Source organism: Pantherophis guttatus, chromosome 1 (genome assembly GCF_059756535.1).
Source record: "Pantherophis guttatus breed Tessera chromosome 1, ASM5975653v1, whole genome shotgun sequence".
In the NCBI taxonomy this organism is placed as follows: Eukaryota; Metazoa; Chordata; class Lepidosauria; order Squamata; family Colubridae; genus Pantherophis; species Pantherophis guttatus.
In genome coordinates, this window is record NC_142063.1 from 135,009,585 (window position 1) to 135,031,728 (window position 22,144).

The following is a 22,144-nucleotide window of genomic DNA, read 5'->3' on the forward strand; positions in this document are numbered from 1 at the left end:
CACACACCTTTGTTAATGGGCCAGAGGCAGAAACTCAATTCCCTCCCATCTTTGTCAATGGACCATCATTTGCAACACAATAGGACCCATCTAGGACAGAAACTCACCACATGGCACTTGGGAAGATTACCTCAGCCAGCAAGGCTAGCTAAGACCCCACCCCTTGGGAGTCTGGCAACCAATCAGAATACTCTTTCGGGGCCCCAGGAAGTTCAAAGCCAGAGAAAGCATAAAACCTGGGGACTCGCTGTATCTTGTCCCCTTTTCTGTTCAGGAACTCAAGCCATGTTATCCTGTCCATTAAACCATCTTTCCAAGCAGTCTCCATGTTTCCAGTGTCTTTTTCCCCACTTGGAACTGAACCCAGAAATATATTTCTTCCTACACCAGCTCCACAGTAAAAAAAAATCTGCTCCACATAATTTGAAAAAGAAAATCCTGTAAGTTTCTCTCTTCTGGCAAAACAATACATATTTAATTCAATTAAAATATCAGCTGTTTAATTATTTAAAGGTGTTACGCTTAAATGTTTGAGATGACTCGCTTGTGTCTAATGTTAGGAGAAATCTGACTGTGTGGTTGCTGCTGATCCTAAAATATCATCCACTATGTTCCATGTCATCTTTCATTCAGAATAGAGCTGGAAGGGATCTTGGAGGACCTCTAGTCTAACTCCCACACACACTCAAGCATGAGATTTTCTTAAAAACCTCCAGTGATGAAACACTTACAACTTCCAAAGGCAAGCTGTTCCACTGGTTAATTATACTCACTGTTAGCAATAGCAGTAGCACTTAGACTTGCATACCGTTTCATGGTGCTTTACAGCCCTCTCTAAGCGGTTTACAGAGTCAACATCTTGCCCTCAACAATCTGGGTCCTCATTTTACCGACCTTGGAAGGATGGAAGGCTGAGTCAACCTTGAGCCTGGTGAGATTCGATCTGCCAAACTGCTGGCAGCCAGTGATCAGCAGAAGTAGCCTGCAGTACTGCACTCTGACCACTGCGCCACCGCGGCTCATTAGGAAGTTTCTCCTTCTAGATTGCTTCTCTCCTTGATTAGTTTCCGTCCATTGTTTCTTGTCTTGCCTTGCTTTGGATATTTCTTTTCTACAGTTTTTATTAGATTTGCTCTCCCTACCTCAGTTAAAATTCTTTGAGAGATTAGTGGCAATAGTCTTGGGCATTCTGTTCTCTTTTGAAGTTGAACAGCAGACTCCTATTGGGACCATGTAGCAGTTCCACCAACAGGCAGCAGAGGTCAGCATTGTTCTGCTCAGTAGAACAACGCAAACATCCTCCTGTGATAAGCTGTAGATGAAACCTATTGCTGCAGTAATAATTATACGATGCACTTGGAATGAGTATTCCACTAAAATAAAAATAAATCAGCCTCCTCAGAAGGAAACTAAAGGTAGTTATGGATCAACATAGGCCACAAACACAAATAATGCAAAACTTTTGATATGGTCTCTTGTTATTGTTGGAAGAAATTTCCCTGGTTCGTTCCTAGCTGGGAAGCACCGATGCTGTCACCGATACTGAGAAGAAATAGACATGGAAGCAGCTGCTAGAAAAGGGATCCTTTAACTCAGGAAGGCAAGAAAAGTTGTGTCACACCTGGAGCATTCCTGGCTTGCATGCAAACTTGGAAGAGTGACTTCCTTTTATTCTTAATTCCCCTTTAAAGCTCCTGCAGCTTGATGGGTTTATTTGTGTGCCTCTAGTTAAAATGATTGCCCAGGACCCTGACTTCCTGCCTTAATAGATTAATCCTGTTCCTGAGACTTTGTCTTTCCTATCCTGGGGGTTAATTCTGTCAGGAAAGAGGAAAAGGGGAGTTCCAGGTGACTTATTTTTAGCCTGATTCCCCTTATCTTAATGGGTCTACTTAAGTGTTTCTATTGTCAGCTCTGTTAGCAGGACTGCTCTATGTTTTCCTTTCAGCTGGTGCTTCTTGGTTTTCTTAAAGGGGGAAGGGCTGGCTTGAGTCTTTTGGCACTGTTTTCTGAGGTTTCTGGTGCTATGAGGGACCTAGCACTGTCCCCCTGGGGTAGACTTCCCACATTATTATTTCAGAATCTGCATTCGGTCTTCTCAAATACCATGTCACCCAAAGAGATAACTCCTCACACTTTCTGCCAATACTTGTAGGAAGTTAGCACCCACCCCTTTCCTAGAAGAATGAAATATTTTGGGAAATATAAAAAAGGCAGAATATTATGTTTCCCTGGATGAGAAATGGAGAAGCATGTTTTAAAGACAAAGCAGCTTCCACCTTCCTGCCCCCACCCTTTTGTTAATGGGCCAGAGGCAGAAACTCAATCTTTGTCAATGGACCTCATCTGCAAGACAATGGCACCCATCTAGGACAGAAACTCACCACGTGGCACCTGGGAAGATTACATTAGCCAGCAGGGCTAGCTAAGATCCCCACCCCCGGAAGTCTGACAACCAATCAGGATACTCTTTCTGGGCCCCAGGAAGTTCAAAGCCAGAGAGAGCATAAAACCCGGAGACTCGCTGTATCTGCCCTTTTTCTGTTCAGGAACTCAAACCATGTGATCCTGTCCACCATTAAACCATCTTTCCAAGCAGTCTCCATGTCTCCAGTGTCTTTTTCCCCACTTGGAGCTGAACCCAGAAGGATATTTCTTCCAACATACTTAACCAGATGGATAAACTACAGAAGAGGTTGGTTATTCTTCAGATCAGTCATCACATTATAGAGAAAGCTTCCTTCCCAGACTTCTTCCAACACAGATTTTAGCCAAATTATTCCCTCATGGGAGCATTCCAAACGCAGCAGCGAAAGCAACACAGCCATCTTCATTATTATAGCACTGCCTGCCTCCTAATGGAGTTGGTGGCGTATGATGGTTGCGAAGCAATACAGAATTTTAAACTTGCACGTTGGAATGCGGTGCCGATTAAATTAAAAACATTGAGTGCAGATAATATTGCTCCCTGTGGACTTTGTTAATTGTCCTCTTTTGTCAAGTTAAATGTGACGATACGGCCCCATTTTTTAAGATGCTCTGAAGGTTTATGGTCTGGTGGGAAAGGAATCTCATCACCTACCATGTGTTATTGTGCCAACAACTCTTTCTCAGAGATTGCCCCCTTTCTTTAGGAATGTTAAGTAAAAAAAAAAAGGGGCGGGAGAACAGTTGATTAAGATGATTCTCCATGCCTTGAAGTTGTAGGGGGTGATATACCTGCACAGCACAGGTTTAATGCAACACTGCCATTAAAGCGCTCCTGAATTAGAGGGCTCTCTCAGCTGTTTTATGTACCGTCTGCATATTCAATAGCTTAGGTTGATTTGGTGGATGTATATAAAATTCCAGCTGTGGAATTTTAATCAGAGATGCCCACTAGGGAAGGGAGTTTGCTGAAGGCATTGTTGTAAATGCTGCACTTAGGATTGCCTTATCCTCTCTGCAAAATGGAGGAAGATCAGAAGACGGTACTAAAGCATGAAGGAGCTTCTTGTACTTCTTTGCTGTCCTCCTGTGGTTATCTGGGTTTTTGCTGTCCAGATCTTGCAATTCTAATTGCACCTGCATTTTGGAATGGTGCCAGGTCATATAGTAGTAGGTAGCATTCTAGCTACTCAATGATCCATCTGTTAATGATGGTGCTCACCGAATGTAATCATGGAGGTGGTGAGGGAGTAACCCATATCAGTATACAGTAATTTTTAATGGATTAAGCGATTAGGCTGCCATCCATAAGTCACTGAGCATTGTTATTAAAGCCAAAGAACTGTGGTTTTCAGAGCTGATGATAAGCCAGCATGTCAACATAATTTTCCAAAGTAACATAGGGTCAATAGGCAATTTTGGTTGAGGTGCCTTATGCTCACTCTGAAGTCACAGTGTAATTTTATTATAATTGCTTGGACGTTTGCATGACAAAAGATTGCCTTAAACACTGGACTACCTTAACTACGATGCTAAACCTATTCATTTTGTCCCATGTTTCCTCAAATGGTCAGCTACGATTCTACAAAAACTGACTCCTATCCAAGGAGTGAATAGAGACAGTGAGTATACATATAAGGACATGGGGACTGACCCCACCATATGCAGTTATACTGCCTTACATTAATTTGATCTAAAAAGGTCAAATGGATACCCAAAGAGGGATATCGTTTCAGTAATTTCCTTTTTTTTGCTTTAAAAAACCCTACCCCCAAAATAAAAAAAAAATCTCTGCTTGCTTTCCAAATAATGTTTACACATTAATGCACTTACAGAATGTAACCATAAGGCAATACCCTCATTAAGACATCGTTCGGTTGTGTTGTGTTGCTTTGTTTTGTTTTAGCAGTTCGCACCCCATCTGTAAACCTTTCCTTCAAAGAATAATTTAAAAAAAAAAAAAGTTGTATGATGCTAAATTGCAGGATGGGAAAGGGAAGTCATTCTTTGAATGCTCTGGAATGGAATGACTCTTCGAAATAAATTGGCCTGCATTATAGAGACTTCCACTTCTTCCAGGGTGATATTTAGTAGAAAGGATTGCAAATAAATGAGCTGCTTTGCTTAATTAGCACTGGAACTGTGGGTGCGTGGTTGCTGACTGTTAAAAGCCCATCTGGCCAAAGACTGTGCAGAAGCTTCCAAAACTGGCTCAACAAGACATCCTAGCCATTGTTTGGGAAAGGGTAAGCTTTTACAAAAGAACACAAGGCCTTGTTAAAAGTCCCTAAGTAAGAGGAGAAATTAGCTCTAGGATATGAAATGTTAATAGAGAAGAACTAGAGGCCGCAGCAAAACAAGCGTTTTCTATGCCTTCTATGCTTCTGCACATGAGGAGAAGTGGAGGGTCTTTTCTTGATGTTACAGGAGAGAGAGGTTTGTACAAAATACGATGCAATAATGGTCTGATTTTGCTGCCCAGATCTTGTAATTCTAATTGCACCTGTATTTTGCACCAGGTTTGTACAAAATATGGCGCAATAATGGTCAGCCCAGTATAAATGATGACTTGTAAGTCATGACTTGTTTCTCAGAAGATTACATCAGCCTTCCCATTTGTGATTTATTCATCAAATCATGAATGAGAACATGAGTGAACCAAATGATTTTAACAGAGTGGAAAGACTTAGGCCAGGGGTCTGCAACCGTAAATACTCAAAGAACCATTTGGATCCATTTCCCACAGAAAAGAAAACACCAGGAGTCACAAAACCTGGGTGGGTGTGGCCAAATCGACATCACTCCCTCCCACCCAGTCACATGACCCATCCTAGCCACGCCTACCCAGCCGGTCATTAGGGCAGAAAACCAGTTGTTAAAAAACATTGGGAACCACAAAAGCCTTTTGACCTCTCTCTCCCTCTTTCTCTCTCCTCTCTGTATCTCTCTATATCTCTCTCTCCCCACTCTCTCCCGCTCCCCCCTCTATATCTCTCTGTCTCCCTCTCTCTCTATATCTCTCTGTATTTATCTCTCTCTGTGTGTCTCTCTATGTCTCTCTCCCTCCTCTCCCTCTCTCCCCCTCTGTCTCTCTCCCCCTCTCTCTGTATCTCTCTCTCTCTCTCTCTCTCTCTCTTCCCCTCTCTCCCCCTCTCTCTTTATCTCTCTCTATCTCTCTCTCCCCCCTCTTTCCCCCTCTTTATCTTTCTGTCTCTCTCTCTCCCCCTTTCTCTCTCTTCCCCTCTCACCCCTCTGTAACTCTCTCTGTGTGTGTCTCTTTATGTCTCTCTCTCTCCTCCTTCTTCCCCCTCTCTCTTTGTCTTTCTATGTCTCTCCCGCTCCTCTCCCCCTCTCTCTATGTCTCTCTCTCCCCCTTTCTCTCCCCCCTCTCTGTGTCTCTCTCTCCGCTTCTATCTCCCCCTCTCTGTATCTCTCTCTGTCTCTGTGTGTGTCTCTATGTCTCTCTCTGTGTATCTCTCTCCCTCTGTCTTTCTCTTCTCTCTCTCAGAAAGCTGAGGCTGGGCCAACCTGGCGATTTCCCCTTGGGTTCTTTGCTACTCCTTTTCTTTCTTTCTTCTGGCAACCTTTTGGAAATCTGGGCTGACTGTGGAAGGAGTGCGAGCCATGGCAGAGGCTTCCCTTCAGGTGACCCTCCTCCTCCTCCCCCTCCCCCTCCTCTCATGACCCCCTAGCTGGCTGTGCTGGGGCTGGGAGGGTGTGCACGAGCAGGCAGACCTCCTCAAGTGAGCAGCTGGGCTGAGCCAAAGCACACCAAATGAGGCGCTGGAAAATCAGCCCTGGCCGCTTCTCCATCCCCCACCATCACCATTACCTTCTCAGGCCAGGCAAGGAATGACTGGGAGGGAAGGGCGAAGGGGGGTGAAGACAGTGGTGGGATCACCTGACAGGGAGCCACAGCAGAGGGCCCAAAGAGCCACATGCGGCTCCAGAGCCACGGGTTGCTGACACCCAGCTTAGGCAGAAAGCACATGGACCAAAATGGGAAAGAGGAAAAATCTTGAGGAACAGAATGAAGAGCCGCACTCAAAGCAATGGTCAGAGAAAAGAAATCTAAGTCTGGGGCAGAAATTTAATTTGAGAAACTGTCTCAAACAGGATCCCCCTTCCTTTGTTCTCATAAAGATAAAGGAAGGAAGGAAGCACTTTCAGATTGTGTTAATTTTTGTGTGTTTGATTTCCAAGTTTGATCTACCTTGGATTGTTGACATATTGACATCACCTTGTATTTTAACCAGGATTTAAGGCTCACCATGTCACCAACTCTACTTCTGTGATCCATATTTAGTCTCTCATTCAATCCGTGTTTGTTCTCAAGAAGAGATAATAGCAAGAAAAATTCCCACAAACTCTCATTTCCATCCAGAAACGTTGCAGGATAGGATAACAGAATCTTGAAAAAGTTTCTTTCCACCCTATCTTAAACAAATGAAGCAGGGTTATTTGATTTAGCAATGAAATTTAGAGGCCACCTGGCTGCAGAATGACTCTGAGCATCTTACCTTAAAAGCAGAAAACAATGTCTAAAATTCCAAGTTTCCAAATAAATTCATTCCCTATAACAGAAATCACAAGCAATAGGGCTTCAACCCATCCCACAAACACCAAACCAACAGTGTTCTTCTAAAAAGTATAGGACATTCACCTGTTACTCTCTACATAATACAACAAGGGGTGGTAATAATGCTTCCAAAAATCATTTTCAAAAACTTCACTGAGATAGTATCCAGTTCACACAAGAAGAATGTTGAAGCTGCAGTTGCTCACTAAAACCTTGGTAGAACTTAGAATTCCTGAAAGCATTTGGGTTTAGAACGTGACAAAATATAAATGACTGTGAGAACTAGTTTGGAGCACACACGATTATACCTTTATGAGAGATTGCAATCCTTCACTTCCTGTCTCCCTCTAAATCATTCGTCTGCCTTTCCAACTGTCAGCAGGGTTATAGATTGCCTTGTCAGAAGCAATAAAGCTCATTTGTCTTCTCCCCGAAGCCATAAATACCTGTGGGAAGTTTAGTATAAGAAAAGCCAATAGAAGTGGCTTCTTCTGAATCCCACAGGTATCAAAACATCTGTAGTAAAAAGGTAGCTTCATCTGCTACCAATGCTAACTAAGGAAAGTTGAAACACATTCTTCACATCAAGAAGGGAACATTGCAGATACTTCACAGATGGTGCTGAAGAAACGGTCGGCTTATTTGTGGCTTTGTCTGTTCTCTGAATCTTGTCATTGTGGTTTCTAAATCATGACTGGGAAACGAGTACTTTCAAATCACAGCTGGAAAAAGTTCCTGGAGGCCACCTTTGTAATGGTGGGTGGCTGGGTGGGAGGCAAGAGAAATTTGTCCATTTCAGTCTCTCAAAAGATGGTTGTAGCTCATTCTGGTAACAGAACAATGAAGCAATGTAGATAACTGAGGAATCCTTTCCTGCTTTAAGCAGGGGTGCTATTCAGCAGGTTCTGACAGGTTCTGGAGAACCGGTAGCAGAAATTTTGAGTAGTTCGGAGAACCGGCAAATACCACCTCTGGCTGGCCCCAGAGTGGGGTGGGAATGGAGATTTTGCAATATCCTTCCCCTGGAGTGGGGTGGGAATGGAGATTTTGCAGCATCCTTCCCCTGCCATGCCCACCAAGCCACACCTACAGAACCGGTAGTAAAAAAAGAAATGAATTTCACCACTAGCTTTAAGTATTGTGGCTAATTAGTGCATGAAAACAAAACCATCCATTTAAAATTCAAGAGTTTTTGTACTATGTTGTAACATAAAATAATTTAACAAGTTTAATAAGAATGTTAGAGGGGAAAAAAACAATCTTTAGGGCAGAAATAGGTGAGGCCTGTTTCCTTTCTGTTCAGAAACAGGGATAAAAAGGGATAAAAAAGCAACATAATAGTGAGATCAGAGCCAAATAATAATGGAAAGAGTAGGAGATGAGTGCACAGGCAAAACTAACACAGATCAGAGATTAAAATCCGAAATTCTAAAAACTGGCATCAAGATTGGAGCATTAGTGACCATTTCATGCTTAGTTTTTATAGGTATGAGGAGTATCAAAATGGAACAAGGTCGTAAATTCTGTAACAAAAAAAAAAAAAGTTTTCAGTTTTACAAAACAGAGCATTGCGCCAGCACTCTGAAACATCAAGCTTAATTTAACAGTTCAGAAATATAAAATTTACCTAGGAACTAGATGCAAAAATTGCCATAATACTGCAGTTGTTTTACTATTTGATACTCTTAAGTAATCAGCATTCAGTCCCTTGCTGATTTATGGCAAATCATTTTGTAAGATCTGATCTCTCTTCTGTCGGCCCCTGCCTTGGAGAGTATCAATTTGTGCGCACTGTTAAGAGTACTGTAGTTATCAAATATCATTGGAAAGGGTTTTTAACCAAGCCATTTGGATAACTGCTTCACATATGTGATTTTTTTTTCTTGCAAAGACTCAAATAGTTGTTGTCCTCCCAAGGGTGGGTGGGTGGGGAAAGCTACTGTAGATTAGCTTTTGCTAATTCTAAATATGAGTCTAACAGCAGTGCAGATAAATTGCTGCCTGGGTTCACATACCTTTAAATCCTAAATTTGGGATTACAATGCACAATTCTTTTGTTCTGCTAATATACCCCACCCCTCTCAAAAAACCTCATCAAACCACAAAGTGGCTCACAGTGATAGCATGCTAACAGAGCGTTCAAGTTTTTATTATATGGCGAACCACAGACCACCTAACCCTATTTTAACCTTCTTTAGCATATTGTTTGTTTGAGATATCACCCAGCACGGAAAACAGTCATCCATGCAGGGCCTAGCAAGAACTGTTGATTCCTTTTGTTCTCCATGGGCAGAGTGATTTTGTTTTTCTTTCCCAAATCCTTTTCGTTTAGCATAATTAATCTGCCTTCCATGGCAGGAAAATAGTGAGGGAAGGGAAACAGAATCAACCAGGATTATTACAAAAACAAACTAATAACTCGTGCCAACTTGGATTTTGGAAAGGGTAAGCCATGCGCCACTTTGTATTTTTCTCACTCTTAATTCAGACTGTACAGTTATTTATCCAGGAGTCGGTACCTGTGTCAAAATATACGTGCCTTGATTTCTCTCATTTGTGGAATCTCACTGTTTATATGTGGAACGCTTTATGCAGGAAGAAAGATCCCTTAATTCCCCCAATGGCTAATTGGCTGCAAAAGCTGATTAGCAGAGATGGCTACAATGACTGCTTTAATTAAAGAAAAGATTACAACCAACTTTGTTTCTACTTGGAAACCACTTCTGGACTTTGTGCTTGAGGTGGGGGAAAAAATGAAACATTGTTGAATTTGGGTTTTGCTGATTAGATAAATTTGTTGTTATAAAAACGGCTTTGTGCTTGAGGTGGAGTAGTACATATATTACTATGTAAAGGTCAAAAGTTGAGGCTCTATATTATTACCTTATTCTACTGCACTAGAAATCAATGCTTTTCTTTCTTTTCCCCCTTTTACCTTCCCCTTTTTCCTCTTCCCCTTTTCCCTTCCTTACTCTCACATTATTTTCATTTCTCATAATGAATTCATAAATAATAATAATGTGAAATCAATCATATTAGTGCTGGGGTCAACCGGAGATCTTCCTACCTCTCCCCGCCCCTCTCTCCCTCTCCCTTTCCCTCTCCCTCTTTCTCTCTCCTAATTTACATAGTAACAAGCAGAAGGTGGAGCCAGGGTACAAAAACCCAGATGGTTGGACTATAGCAATCACATCAACATTTTAGAATAGAATAGAATAGAATAGAATAGAATAGAATAGAATAGAATAGAATAGAATAGAATAGAATAGAATTCTTTATTGGCCAAATGTGATTGGACACACAAGGAATTTGTCTTGGTATGTTATTGAAACTGCTATAAAAACATAGTATGCATCACAAGATTTCCTTTATCTCTAGATCTAGACTGTAGAGTTCATGAAGTTTATATTTCTCCCTCTCTGCTTTCACACAATAATGCCAGACATTCCTTAGATTTCTTATCTTGGTCTCTTTGAACCTCTAAGTGAGTTGATAGACACTAATCTTTTATGAGTTGAGATATTTTCTTACTCGGATTCAAATTCATTTCTCTTTGTATTTTATACTTCGATAAACTAATAAAAATTTGTCAACCGAATCTCACTTTTGGGGGCTCAGTCCACAGTTAACTGGGACATCAATGAGGCAATCCTGTGACTTCTTGTGACAGTTTCTCTGAATGAGAACCTTGCTGCCTTTGAGTAATAGTGGAAGTGTTCTCCAAGGCGTAGTTCTGCTGCAAGGGACAAAGGTTGACTGCTATGCCCAAAACTGTGTGACATTGTGGGTGGGGACTGCCTCCTCCCTGACACTTTTCCACTGAGAACAAATATCATTTAAACACCCCATCATTGCACAGCTAGATTAAATCAGTTGCAGCCCATTACTTTAAATAATCAGTACCGGTAAGTATCAGGCTGCCGTCTCTCACTTCACTGGTAAAAGCTGGAAAGTTAAAGGAGGAGACATGTAATTACAGACATTTTCAAGGTTCATTTTTTGGGAAATTAAAATCTAACATTATGACATTCGACAGGCTGTTTCTTTCAACCGCGTTGGCTCATCCGTACAAATATAGACTGAGCCAGAGAACAGGGCAAAGAAAAGATTGTGTTATTGAATTTTTTTTACTGATTCCTTGTACTTTGCCAGGAAACTGAACATAATATTGAAGGCACAAATAAAATCCTTATTTTAAAAGATCAAATTATATTTGGACAGCTTGCATGCAGATTACATTATACTTGGGAACCGTGTGTCTTGTGTTTTTATTTTCCTTCAATCCAGTGGTGGGTTTCACATTATGTTACTACTGGTTCACTGCATGCACACATGTTCGCTTTGTGCATGCACGAGCCCAGTTTGCACATGAGCCAGCCTTCCACATATGCACCCAGCCTTCCACGCATGCGCCCAGCCTTAAAAACTTGCCTAAATAGGATGGCATAGAGCCTGGTCTGGTGGCGATTTCCACTACTGGTTCAGGTGAACTGGTCTGAACCGGCTGAATACCACCTTTGCTTCAATCCTATTGTGCTGATGACTCACCAAAGTCAACATGTAAAAAAGAAGCATTATACTGGCTGGGAATAATGGAATATACCCACCTGGAATGGATCAAAATGCAAATAAATGCATCTGTGATGCTAAACATATCTTTTTGGTCTACTATGTTTAAGTTACCCTTTAAATTTCAAAGTTCAGGCACATACATAAAATGCAAAAGGCATCACAAAAAGCTGTTTACTTCCTCTCTACGGTATCAAACCAAGCTCTCAACCTATAACTGTAGACATATGAGAAAGAAAAACAAGGGGTTGGGGCTGGCCTTAGCAGTGCCCAAAGCTGAATATTGTTGAAAACTGGGGAGAAGGTCTAAGTGCATAAAAGGAGCCCTCAGAATATTTGTGAGCTAGATGACTTCTGCTTGGAACAATGAGGAACATTCCAAAAGCAAGATTAGAAAGATTCTTAGATGTTAGCAACTAGTAGAAAATGAAGCTGTTATTTCTACTAAAAGAAGTATTGTAAAGTATTGACTGCAGGGATGACCATACTTTGACACCTGCCATAGTCATGGTTGTCTTATTTCAAAATATGCTCATTTTGAATCATGAACAATTATACATAAAATATAAATATGCATTCAAACCAGGGGTAAAATCCAACAGGTTCTGACAGGCTCTGGAGAACCGGCGCAGAAATTTTGAGTAGTTCGGAGAACCGGTAGTGGAAATTTTGAGTAGTTCAGAGAACCAGCAAATACCACCTCTGGCTGGCCCCAGAATGGGGAGGGAATGGGGATTTTGCAGTATCCTTTCCCTGGAGTGGGGTGGGAATGGAGATTTTGCGGTATCCTTCCCCTGCCATGCCCACCAAACCACGCCCACCAAGCCATGCCCATAGAACCGGTAGTAAAAAAAATTGGATTTCACCACTGATTCAAGCACAAGATATGTTTATCTCTGTTCTATGTAGAAATTGTGTCGGTTTCTGCTCCCTTATAGATTCATTGAAACATACAGTTGGATTAGGGGTATTTAAACATCTGCAGACAGGTTTACATATCAGATCTTAGGGCTTTTGTTAAGATTGTTTTAATGTGAATGCTTTTATTCATATTAGTATTATGGTTTTAACCTTTTTGGACTGAATTCTCAAACGCTGGAAAGGTGCCTAGGAAAGAGTTCTATCGTAAAATAATAATTTACACTACTCATAATAAATACACTATATAAATGCTGAATTACAAGTTTGAGGTAAGTAAAAAGAAATCCACTTTACTCTCACAACATCTGGTTGGGAGCTGCTGTAGAAAAAAAGGCTGGATTAGATGCTTCTTGTAAATTATGTACACAACTGGCAAAGCTGTTTTAAAAATGTACTCCAGAAAGGAATTTTTCCATGACATCTTTATTTCCAAATCATACTGAAATTCCATCCAATTTTTCTTGAATGAAGGTGTTTAGCATCCCTTTAATTTATACCAGAGAACACCAGACAAAGGCTTTTGTCTCCATAAGGAATAAAATATTATTGACATAGATTACACAGCAAAAATAAGAACCGTGTCAGGAAGTAAAAGTGGGAAGGAGATACTTGAGATATTCAGCTTAAAGATCTTCTTAATCTTCCTTCCTTGGTCAAATTAAATCTCTTAATTAAATCTTGGTAAAGCGAATCTTTCTGAAGCAAAACTGTACCCAAATCGTTACCATTCAATAATCTTCAACTCAGAAAATGTGCTTTTGTCATTTCTCCGAAATCATAACAGTGTTTCCATTTCCTCTTTTTCTCCAGTAACAATTACTTCTGAGATATTTAATAGGTGCCTTCTCTTTTTTAGAAGAGGAATGGAAAATGAAAGTAATATACTTTCCTTATTGCCCTTGAGTAACCCCTCTGCTAGAAACAAATCTTTCAGCTAGAATGTACCCCCAATAAATGAGTATAGACTGAATACGCTGCACAGAGCTTAATCTATATAGTTCTGAAACATCTCTCTGGTAATTAGATTTGAACGTGCTCTAGAAAGAATACACAATTAGTAATAATTTCAGAAAGTTGGATTACATTTTTTTTGCACATTCTGCTAATGTTGTTGTTAGTTGCAAAGTCATGTCCGACCCATTGCGACCCCATGGACAACATTCCTCCAGGCCTTCCTGTCCTCCACCATCCTCTGGAGTCCAGTTAAGCTCACGCCGACTCGGTGACTCCATCCAGCCACCTCATTCTCTGCAGTCCCCTTCTTCTTTTGCCCTCAATCATTCCCAGCATTAAGCTCTTCTCCAGTCCTTCCTTCTCATTAGGTGGCCAAAGTATTTGAGTTTCATCTTCAGGATCTGGCCTTCTAAAGAGCAGTCAGGGTTGATCTCCTCTAGGACTGACTGGTTTGATTGCCTTGGAATCCAAGGGACTCGCAGGAGTCTTCTCCAGCACCATAGTTCAAAGGCCTCAATTCTTTGGTGCTCAGCCAAAGTATTCTGCTAATACTTAGATTTTAAAATAAAGTAATAAATACTTTTAATTTGTGGGTGGGGAATCCTATGTCTTCTTGAAATGGCCAACTGACAAAAGTTAGGGGGAGGGGAAATCTAGACTACAACCGTGAAATGTTTATTTAAATGTTTAAGATCCATTTAAATCCCCTTTTAAGCTGATTGGGTTTCATCAATTGAACTACATGAAGGAGTGCAGCCCAGTCTTCTGGACATGTTAGGATTGTGGTTGCTAATTCATATACAGAAGGAGGTAGAATAACAGAAGGTCCTCTGGGCCTTCTGCTCTCTTCAGAAGCTCAGCAAGTACCGTATATTTTGTCCAATTTCCAGTCAGCTCCCCACCACCAGTAGAACCTAAGGACAAATGAGACTAGATGGGGGTACTCACATGCTTTGAATAACTATCTCCTGCTAGTTGCTTTTTGGCTTAAGCTGATGGAAGCAGCAATGCAAACTGCTGCTTTAGAGAATGCCAAATTATGGCCGGAAGGTGGCAGTGTAGCAATGATTTTATTTTCCTCTTTTTTCACTTTTTCCTAGTCATTTCCAAAAAGTAACGCAGGGTGATACAGCCCTATATTGCTCACACACCAGGTTAAGAGGAAAGATGCCAAGCAAAGTGCAGATAGTTGGAGCCAGAATTACCAAGTTGCTACTCCATTAGGCAGAAGGAGGGACAATGGTGCAAAGGCTTGAGCAGGGGGTTAGACTAGAAGATCTCCTAGGTCCCTTCCAACTTTCTTACTTTATATTCTATTCTGTCTCTTAGCTGTCATTTAATGGTGTCTGTAATTTTATAGCCCTGATATGATCTAAAGAGAGTGGCTGCCATTTTACAAAATATACATTTTTTACATTTTTAATTTTATTTACACTTTACAAAATATATATTTAATATATCATATTTAGAAACCACCCATCTCACTCAAACAGCAACTCTAGGCAGTGTATAAATAGATGTTAAGAACTAGATATATAAAAACAGTTAAAAGTGAGAATAAAATGTTAAAATGCAAAATTTTAAAATATGTATAAAAGATTAGAAAGTCTTACTGAAAAACTCTTAATGTGCAATCAATCATATTGATTGCTGGGGTCAACCGGAGATCTTCCTAGCTCATCTCCCTCCCCCTCTCCCTCCTTCTCTCTCTTCCACTCTCTCCTTCTCTCATCTTATTATCTCTCTCTCTCTCTCTATCTATCTCTATCTCTATCTATCTATCTATCTATCTATCTATCTATCTATCTATCATCATCATCTATCTATCATCTATCATCTATCTATCTATTTATCATCTATCTATCATCTATCTATCATCTATCTATCTATCTATCTATCTATCTATCTATCTATCTATCTATCATCTATCTATCTATCTATCTATCTATCTATCATCATCTATCTATCATCTATCTATCTATCTATCATCTATCATCTATCATCTATCATCTATCTATCATCTATCTATCATCTATCTATCTATCTATCTATCTATCTATCTATCTATCTATCTATCATCTAATTTATAAAGTAACAAGTTGCTAGTTCAGTGAGCAGAAGGTGGAGCCAGGTACAAAAACCCAGATGTTTGGACTACAGCAATTACATCAACATTTTAGTATGTTATTGAAACTGCTATAAAAACATAGTATGCATCACAAGATTTTCTTTAGCTCTAGGTCTAGATTGCAGAGTTCATGAAGTTTATATTTCTTCCTCTCTGCTTTCCCACAATAATGCCAGACATTCCTTAGATTTCTTATCTTGGCCTCTTTGAACCTCTAAGTGAGTTGATAGCGACTAATATTTTACCAACTGAGATATTTTCTTACTGGGATTCAAATTATGGCCAATGAACAGCCACGCTGCAAACAAAGTTATACCTCGACAGATCACAAGAAATCAGACCACATCACACACCACCGATCAAATCAACCCGAAACCAGACCATGACATCATCAGAAGACATCTGAACAACAACACCAGCACCAATTTACATCACACTGATGGTACTTAAAACCAAGAACTATAACTCGGCAACTACAGCCAGCCAATCACATAACCTGAAACAGACCAGGACACAGAAAGGTATTTAAAGGCCAGTGCTCCCCCAGACAAGCACAATCCAAATTGTGAAGATATCTCCTCAAATGGGGATGAAACGCTTGCAACCAAATCACCAAGCTTGAAGTTCAAACCAACAACAAAACTACTAACCGAAGCTACTAATATTCAAAGGCATTTCAATTATGGCCATGCCTTTCCTTTGATCTCCCACCTTAACTCTTCAAACTATGGTCTTTTTTTTTTTAAAGAGTCTCTTTTAAAACTCTTCTCTGGTTTTATCAAGTTATGTATTATTAGACTTATTGTAGTATAATTAGAATAATTAATTAGAATGCTAGAAGTGGACTGGGAAACTATTTTCAGAAGATGAAATAAGGTCATTGGTTAATTATGACTAATTTCTTAGCCTACTTTACAGGGTTACTATGTGTATATAATGGTGAAGGAAGAGAATTATTGATTGGGGATGTTGTCTGAGTCCCTTGGAAAAAAATTGGGCTGTAAATAACACAATAAGGCTATATTCACACAACATGCTAAAAACCTAAAATCTGCTGAACAGCTTTTGATCTTTTTTGGAACCAGTCACTGAACATCATGCTATGGTTTATTCCTTAGTATGTAAACTCAGTCAAGAGTGAGCTATTCAATGAACACAGTTAACGTAATTAAAGAAGCCACAGCATAGCACTATATATGAACCCAGTCCCAATATAATTTTTTATCAAAGGCTTCCCGAACAAAATCAAGTTTTGTATCTGGATTAAAGTTTATTCTCTGTTTTCAGAAAAACATGACTAGGAATTGCAATGGATTGGGTTGAAAGAGAAAGCATTATGATATAAATTGAATGTGTGAACATAGTACTATGAGCACCGAAAAATTAGAGCAGCTTGGGGTTATTTTTCATCCTTATCTGTCTTTGTTACAGAGACAGTTACATCCACTCCTGCTTTGAACAACAAAGAACAATAGTTATTTAACTAAGGAGTTAAATGTGTAGCACCAGCTTGGAGGAGATCTCGATATAGATTCTCAAAACCATAAGAATCACCTGTCTTCCCGAGAACTTGATTAAATCCTATCTTACAGTTGGTTTGGTCAAGAAAATACACAAGTTCTGTTCAATCTAGAGAGCAAAGTTGGAAATAGCCATACTGTAGGTGCACAGCCATTTTTCAATAGGATTTGTGTTATTTCTCTCAATTGCAAATATAATTAATTAATTACTTAATTAACTCCTGGATTCGTGCTCCTCCAAAGAATTCCGAAATCATACAGCAACAAAGTTCAGCAACAAATTAGCTAGGTTGTAAAAGCATAATTTGAAAGCCAGTTTGGTGTTGCGGTTAAGGCACCAGGCTAGGAAATGGGAGACTGTGAATTCTAGTGCTGCTTTAGTCATGAAAGCCAGCTGTATGACCTTGGGCCAGTCATTCTTTCTCAGCCTAGCTCATCCTACCTCACAGGGTTGTTGTGGGGAAAATAGGAGGAGGAAGATGTTTTGAATATGTTGCTGCCTTGAGTTATTTACAAATATAATAAAGGTTCATTCAGATAAACAAAGATCATTCTCCAAGTGACTCTGTGCAGAATCCAGTGACAGTACATAGTGTGAGTATGCATAAAACGAAATCATCATCTGCTGGTGATTTCATTATTTTGTAATTATGGTATTGTAGTATTACGTACAAAATTTCTGTTCAGTGAAAGTTCCTTTAGTTTTACTGGCAACCTGAAGATTAAAGAGCTAGGTATAAATGCAATGATGGTGAAAATCACTGCAACTTAAAGAAAACATTGAGGAAAATGCTGTTTGGAAACAATCAGGATAAATACATAGTCAAGGAAGCCAACAAGTGTGAGCAATGATAACTTTGAAGTTGTTCTTCTATGGTTTATTTAATGTAAAATATAAATGGCTGTTTATTTCTTTAGCTGCAGTTCAAAGCGTGCCCAGAGGAGTGCTTGAAAATGATGAGATACCTTCAGGCAGTTTCTTAGGGGAGGATATGGTGCTTGAACAAAGTAATGATACATGGAGAATACTACAATGTACAGAGGTGGATTGAAATGAGAAAAATAAAGGTTAGAAGGAAAAAGCCCCACTAGTTCTGCCTCTTGGTTTCATATGCCAGTAGGCAGCTCTTCTCTTCACTGTTGAAGACATCATCCCCGTCCACCAAATGAATGGAATGGAATGGAATGGAATGGAATGGAATGGAATGGAATGGGACGGGACAGGATGGGATGGGATGGGATGGGATGGGATGGGACGGGACGGGACGGGACGGGACGGGACGAAAGGGGAGGAGAGGGGAAGAGAACAGAACAAAAGAGAACAGAAGAAAACAGAAGCTAGGCTAGAAGTAGAGTATGAGGAGAGGAATAGACCCGGTCTTATATTTTTTTGGCTCCAAAATAAGCATTAGGGCTTATTTTCAGGGAAACAAGATATCAGGGCGATCAGCCCAGCTGGGCATCCCACCCCCTGACGCACACATAAAGGGCGGCGAGCGCACGGAATCCGATGGTGTCCGGCAGCAACTACAGCCTGCTGGCCATTTGTTCAGCACACTCTGGGGCTGCACAGCCCATGCAGCACAGGTGAGTTGATTACATGTCCAAGCGGCAGACGGAGGCAGAGGTTTGTGGTGGGGTCCAAACATCTTTCAGCTTGCCTGTGGCCCGCATGGAGCATCAGGATTGTCTACCTTCCCCCCACACCTCTGCCTCCATCTGCTTCTGGTGCAGTTGCATGAAGATGAGCCCCCCTGGCCAGCTACCCACTCCAGCCCACCAACTCTCAGTTTTCCTGTGGCCCACCGGCGTGTCTGAATCATGTACCTCCCCCTGCCTCTGCCTGCGCCTCTGCCTGCACACCCACCCACCACCCACCCCAGCTGATGATGACTTTAACTGGGGCTTATTTTTGGGGTAGGGATCAGTGGTGGGATTCAAAAAAAATTACTACCAGTTCTGTGGGTGGACTTGGTGGGCATGGCTTAGTGGGCATAGCAGGGGAAGAATACTGTAAAATCTCCATTCCCACCCCTCTCCAGCGGAAGGTTACTGCAAAATTCCCATTTCCTCCTGATCAGCTGGGACTCAGGAGGCAGAGAATAGATGAGGGCGGGGCAAGTAAGAGGTGGTATTTACCGGTTCTCTGAACTACTCAAAATTTCTGCTACCGGTTCTCCAGAACTGGTCAGAACCTGCTGAATACCACCTCTGGAAGTGATTATTTTAGGAGCATTAGGAGCATGCTAAAAAAAAAATCAGGCTAGGTCTTATTTTCAGGGAAACATGGTGGAATAGAATAGAATAGAATAGAATAGAATAGAATAGAATAGAATAGAATAGAATAGAATAGAATAGAATAGAATCCACTTGTGTTCTATTTTCCACCTCTGTCTGCTGCTACTTGCACAAAAGGGTTAAAGTTGGAAAAACCAAAGGTCCCTCCTTTGAGACTGTCCATGCTAATTATATAGCCACAGTATTGTGGGTGCAGTCTCTGGAAAGTTCTGTGCCTTGTGATACAGATAGGGAGGTAAAGATAGTATAAAAGAGTGATACTAAGTTATCCTCTCTGTTCTTCTCATTTCCTTCTCCCTGCTTTGGCTTGCATTTTATCCTGCTTTTTTGTTCATGGTGTTTAGTAAATAAACATTGGACTATATCATGCTAGATATACAGCGGAGAATGAGCTTATTTATTATTTATCATTTTTTTAAAAAAACCGCTCAGCTCCCTGAGGGATTCTGAGTGATGTACACAGGAAAAAAATCAGACTATAAAAGCGATATATAAAAGTTAAAAATCAAGGATAAGTTTAAAATCAGGGTAAAATTAGTTAAAAGGTGGTAGTAAGGCCTTCAGGGCATTAGCCAAGCCCACAGCTCTGTGACCCTGTCTGAACCCCAAGCAAGAGTGCAGAGCCATGTTTTAACTCATTCCCTCTCCTCTGGTGCCAGAATGTTCTTCAGAACAGTGGCAATGGAAGACTGATAGGCCCCATCAGTCAAAATTCTTTGTTCCTGGGTAAATATGAGGACCCAGTTTGTGGGGGCAATAAGCTGACTTTGTATAAAATATACAAAAGAATGAAGGCTATTGCTTAATGCATTGTAAGCTGCCCTGAGTCTCCGGAGAAGGGCGGCATATAAATCAAATTAAAAAAAAAAAAAATAGAGCAAGCAATTGCCCACAGTAATTTTCCAACATCCATGAGGCTGCTTCATATTTTGAGCAATGTTTCCATATTTCATATTAAGTATTATTAATAAACATAATAGGTAGTAAACCTACTAGGATTTAATAAAATGCCCAAGAAAGTCTTAGAATGCCACTTCTTGTTAGGAATACTGACTGGGAACTCTTCAGAAAAATGATTGAAAACATTGACTGGAGTTGTAAATTTCAATACACAATCTTTTTTTTTTTTTTAAGTCTGTCCACATAAAGCCATTGCAGCTTGAAATAACTCCAGCTCAAGTAATTACTGCAATGTTGAGAGCCGTAAAACATAGTTGATGTGAATGGGATTTCCATAGAGATACTATGCAAACACCTCCAGTTGCCTTTTCGAGTATATCAGCCAACTCAAATGATTGCAAAGACCAAAAACCAGAGTGACATATAAACTGTCTCTGTGAACTGATGGTTTTGAGGTAGCAGTTTTCATCAGCAGTGTATATTTCGACATGTTTAAGGTGGAGAGTGACATTTTGGATGGCTGATGCTATCTTTTGCGAATCCACTGTATCACTTATATAAACTGGTTGCAATAGGCAATAAAGGGAATATGTGAGCTGAATGCATTCCTGATTCCCTGTTTTTTCCCTACATAATGACTCTGGAAAAATAATTCCATTGCTTTCTTTTGTTTCTCAAGACTAGCCCTTTCTGGCACTTTTATTCTCTGCAAAAAAATGAGAGTGGTTTGCAGTTATGTTACTGTTTCTACAGTAACCTTTTGAAGCAGAGTCTCACAGATTAGATTTAAAGAGAAGGAAGGAAAAACACTTCATTCTATTGCCAGCTTCTTTTAAAATACTGGAGGAGTTGCCAAGAATATAATGCCAACATACAGGTGTAACTGCCGTCTGCCATTAAAATTGGAAACTCTAGATCAGGGGTGTCAAATTCAAGGCCCACGGGCTAAATTTGGCCCTCAGGGTACTTAGATCCAACCCGCAGGACCAACCTGGAAACAACGAAGGATCAGCCTTGTACGGCCCTCTTGAGCTCAGTTTTCTCTGACAAAGGATTGCAGGAGGCCATTGCAGCCAAAACTGGAGCTCGGGAGCCCGTTTTCGCTGGCAGAGTGCTGACGCCACCACATGCCACCCCGACATGAGTGATGTTGAATTGGCCACGCCCACCCTGGCCACGCCCACCCTGGCCCCCTGAAGTCAAACACAACCCTGATGTGGCCCTCAGTGCAATCGAGTTTGACAGCCCTGCTCTAGATGGTGTCCTCCATGGTCCAGCCTATACTTTCTGAGATACTTGAGAGGTCTTGCACAATAACTAGAAGCTATGGTGATTACTTCTAAAGAAGCATTAACTTGGATTGAAAAACATCTTGCAGGAATACTAGTCCAGTGTGGAAAGTTAATTAGATAGGAAAAGAGATTCAGACTCCCACAGCTGAATGTCACCGGTTCTATCCCCAAATGAAGCTTATTTTCGGGGGGAGGCTTATTTTAGCGCATGCACTCAAAAGCCCGATTGAGCTTATTATCAGGGCATGTCTTATTTTTGGGGAAACAGGGTAAGTTTTATTTTTCACTGTACTTTTAATTGTTTTATACAGAAAAATACTGAATCACGTAAACTCTTACCTGAAACAAGGCTAGTGGGGAGAGGGAAGGGATGTAGATGGAACTAACAGAGCAGAAAGTTAATGTTTATGTTATGTATTGAATATATATAGTTGTGTTAAGCCCTGCTAAAGTGAAACTAAAGGGACATGGTGGCTCAGTGGCTAAGACACTGAGCTTGTCAATTGAAAGGTCGGCAGTTCAGTGGTTTGAATCCCTAGACGAATCTTGTGTAACA

At 40.6% G+C, this 22,144-nt stretch overlaps 1 protein-coding gene across 8 annotated transcripts in view; it reads left to right on the plus strand.

The window, feature by feature from the left end:
• Positions 1–22,144, plus strand: part of HNMT (histamine N-methyltransferase) — a 91,436-nt gene that overhangs the window by 40,010 nt on the left and 29,282 nt on the right. The window lies entirely within an intron of this gene.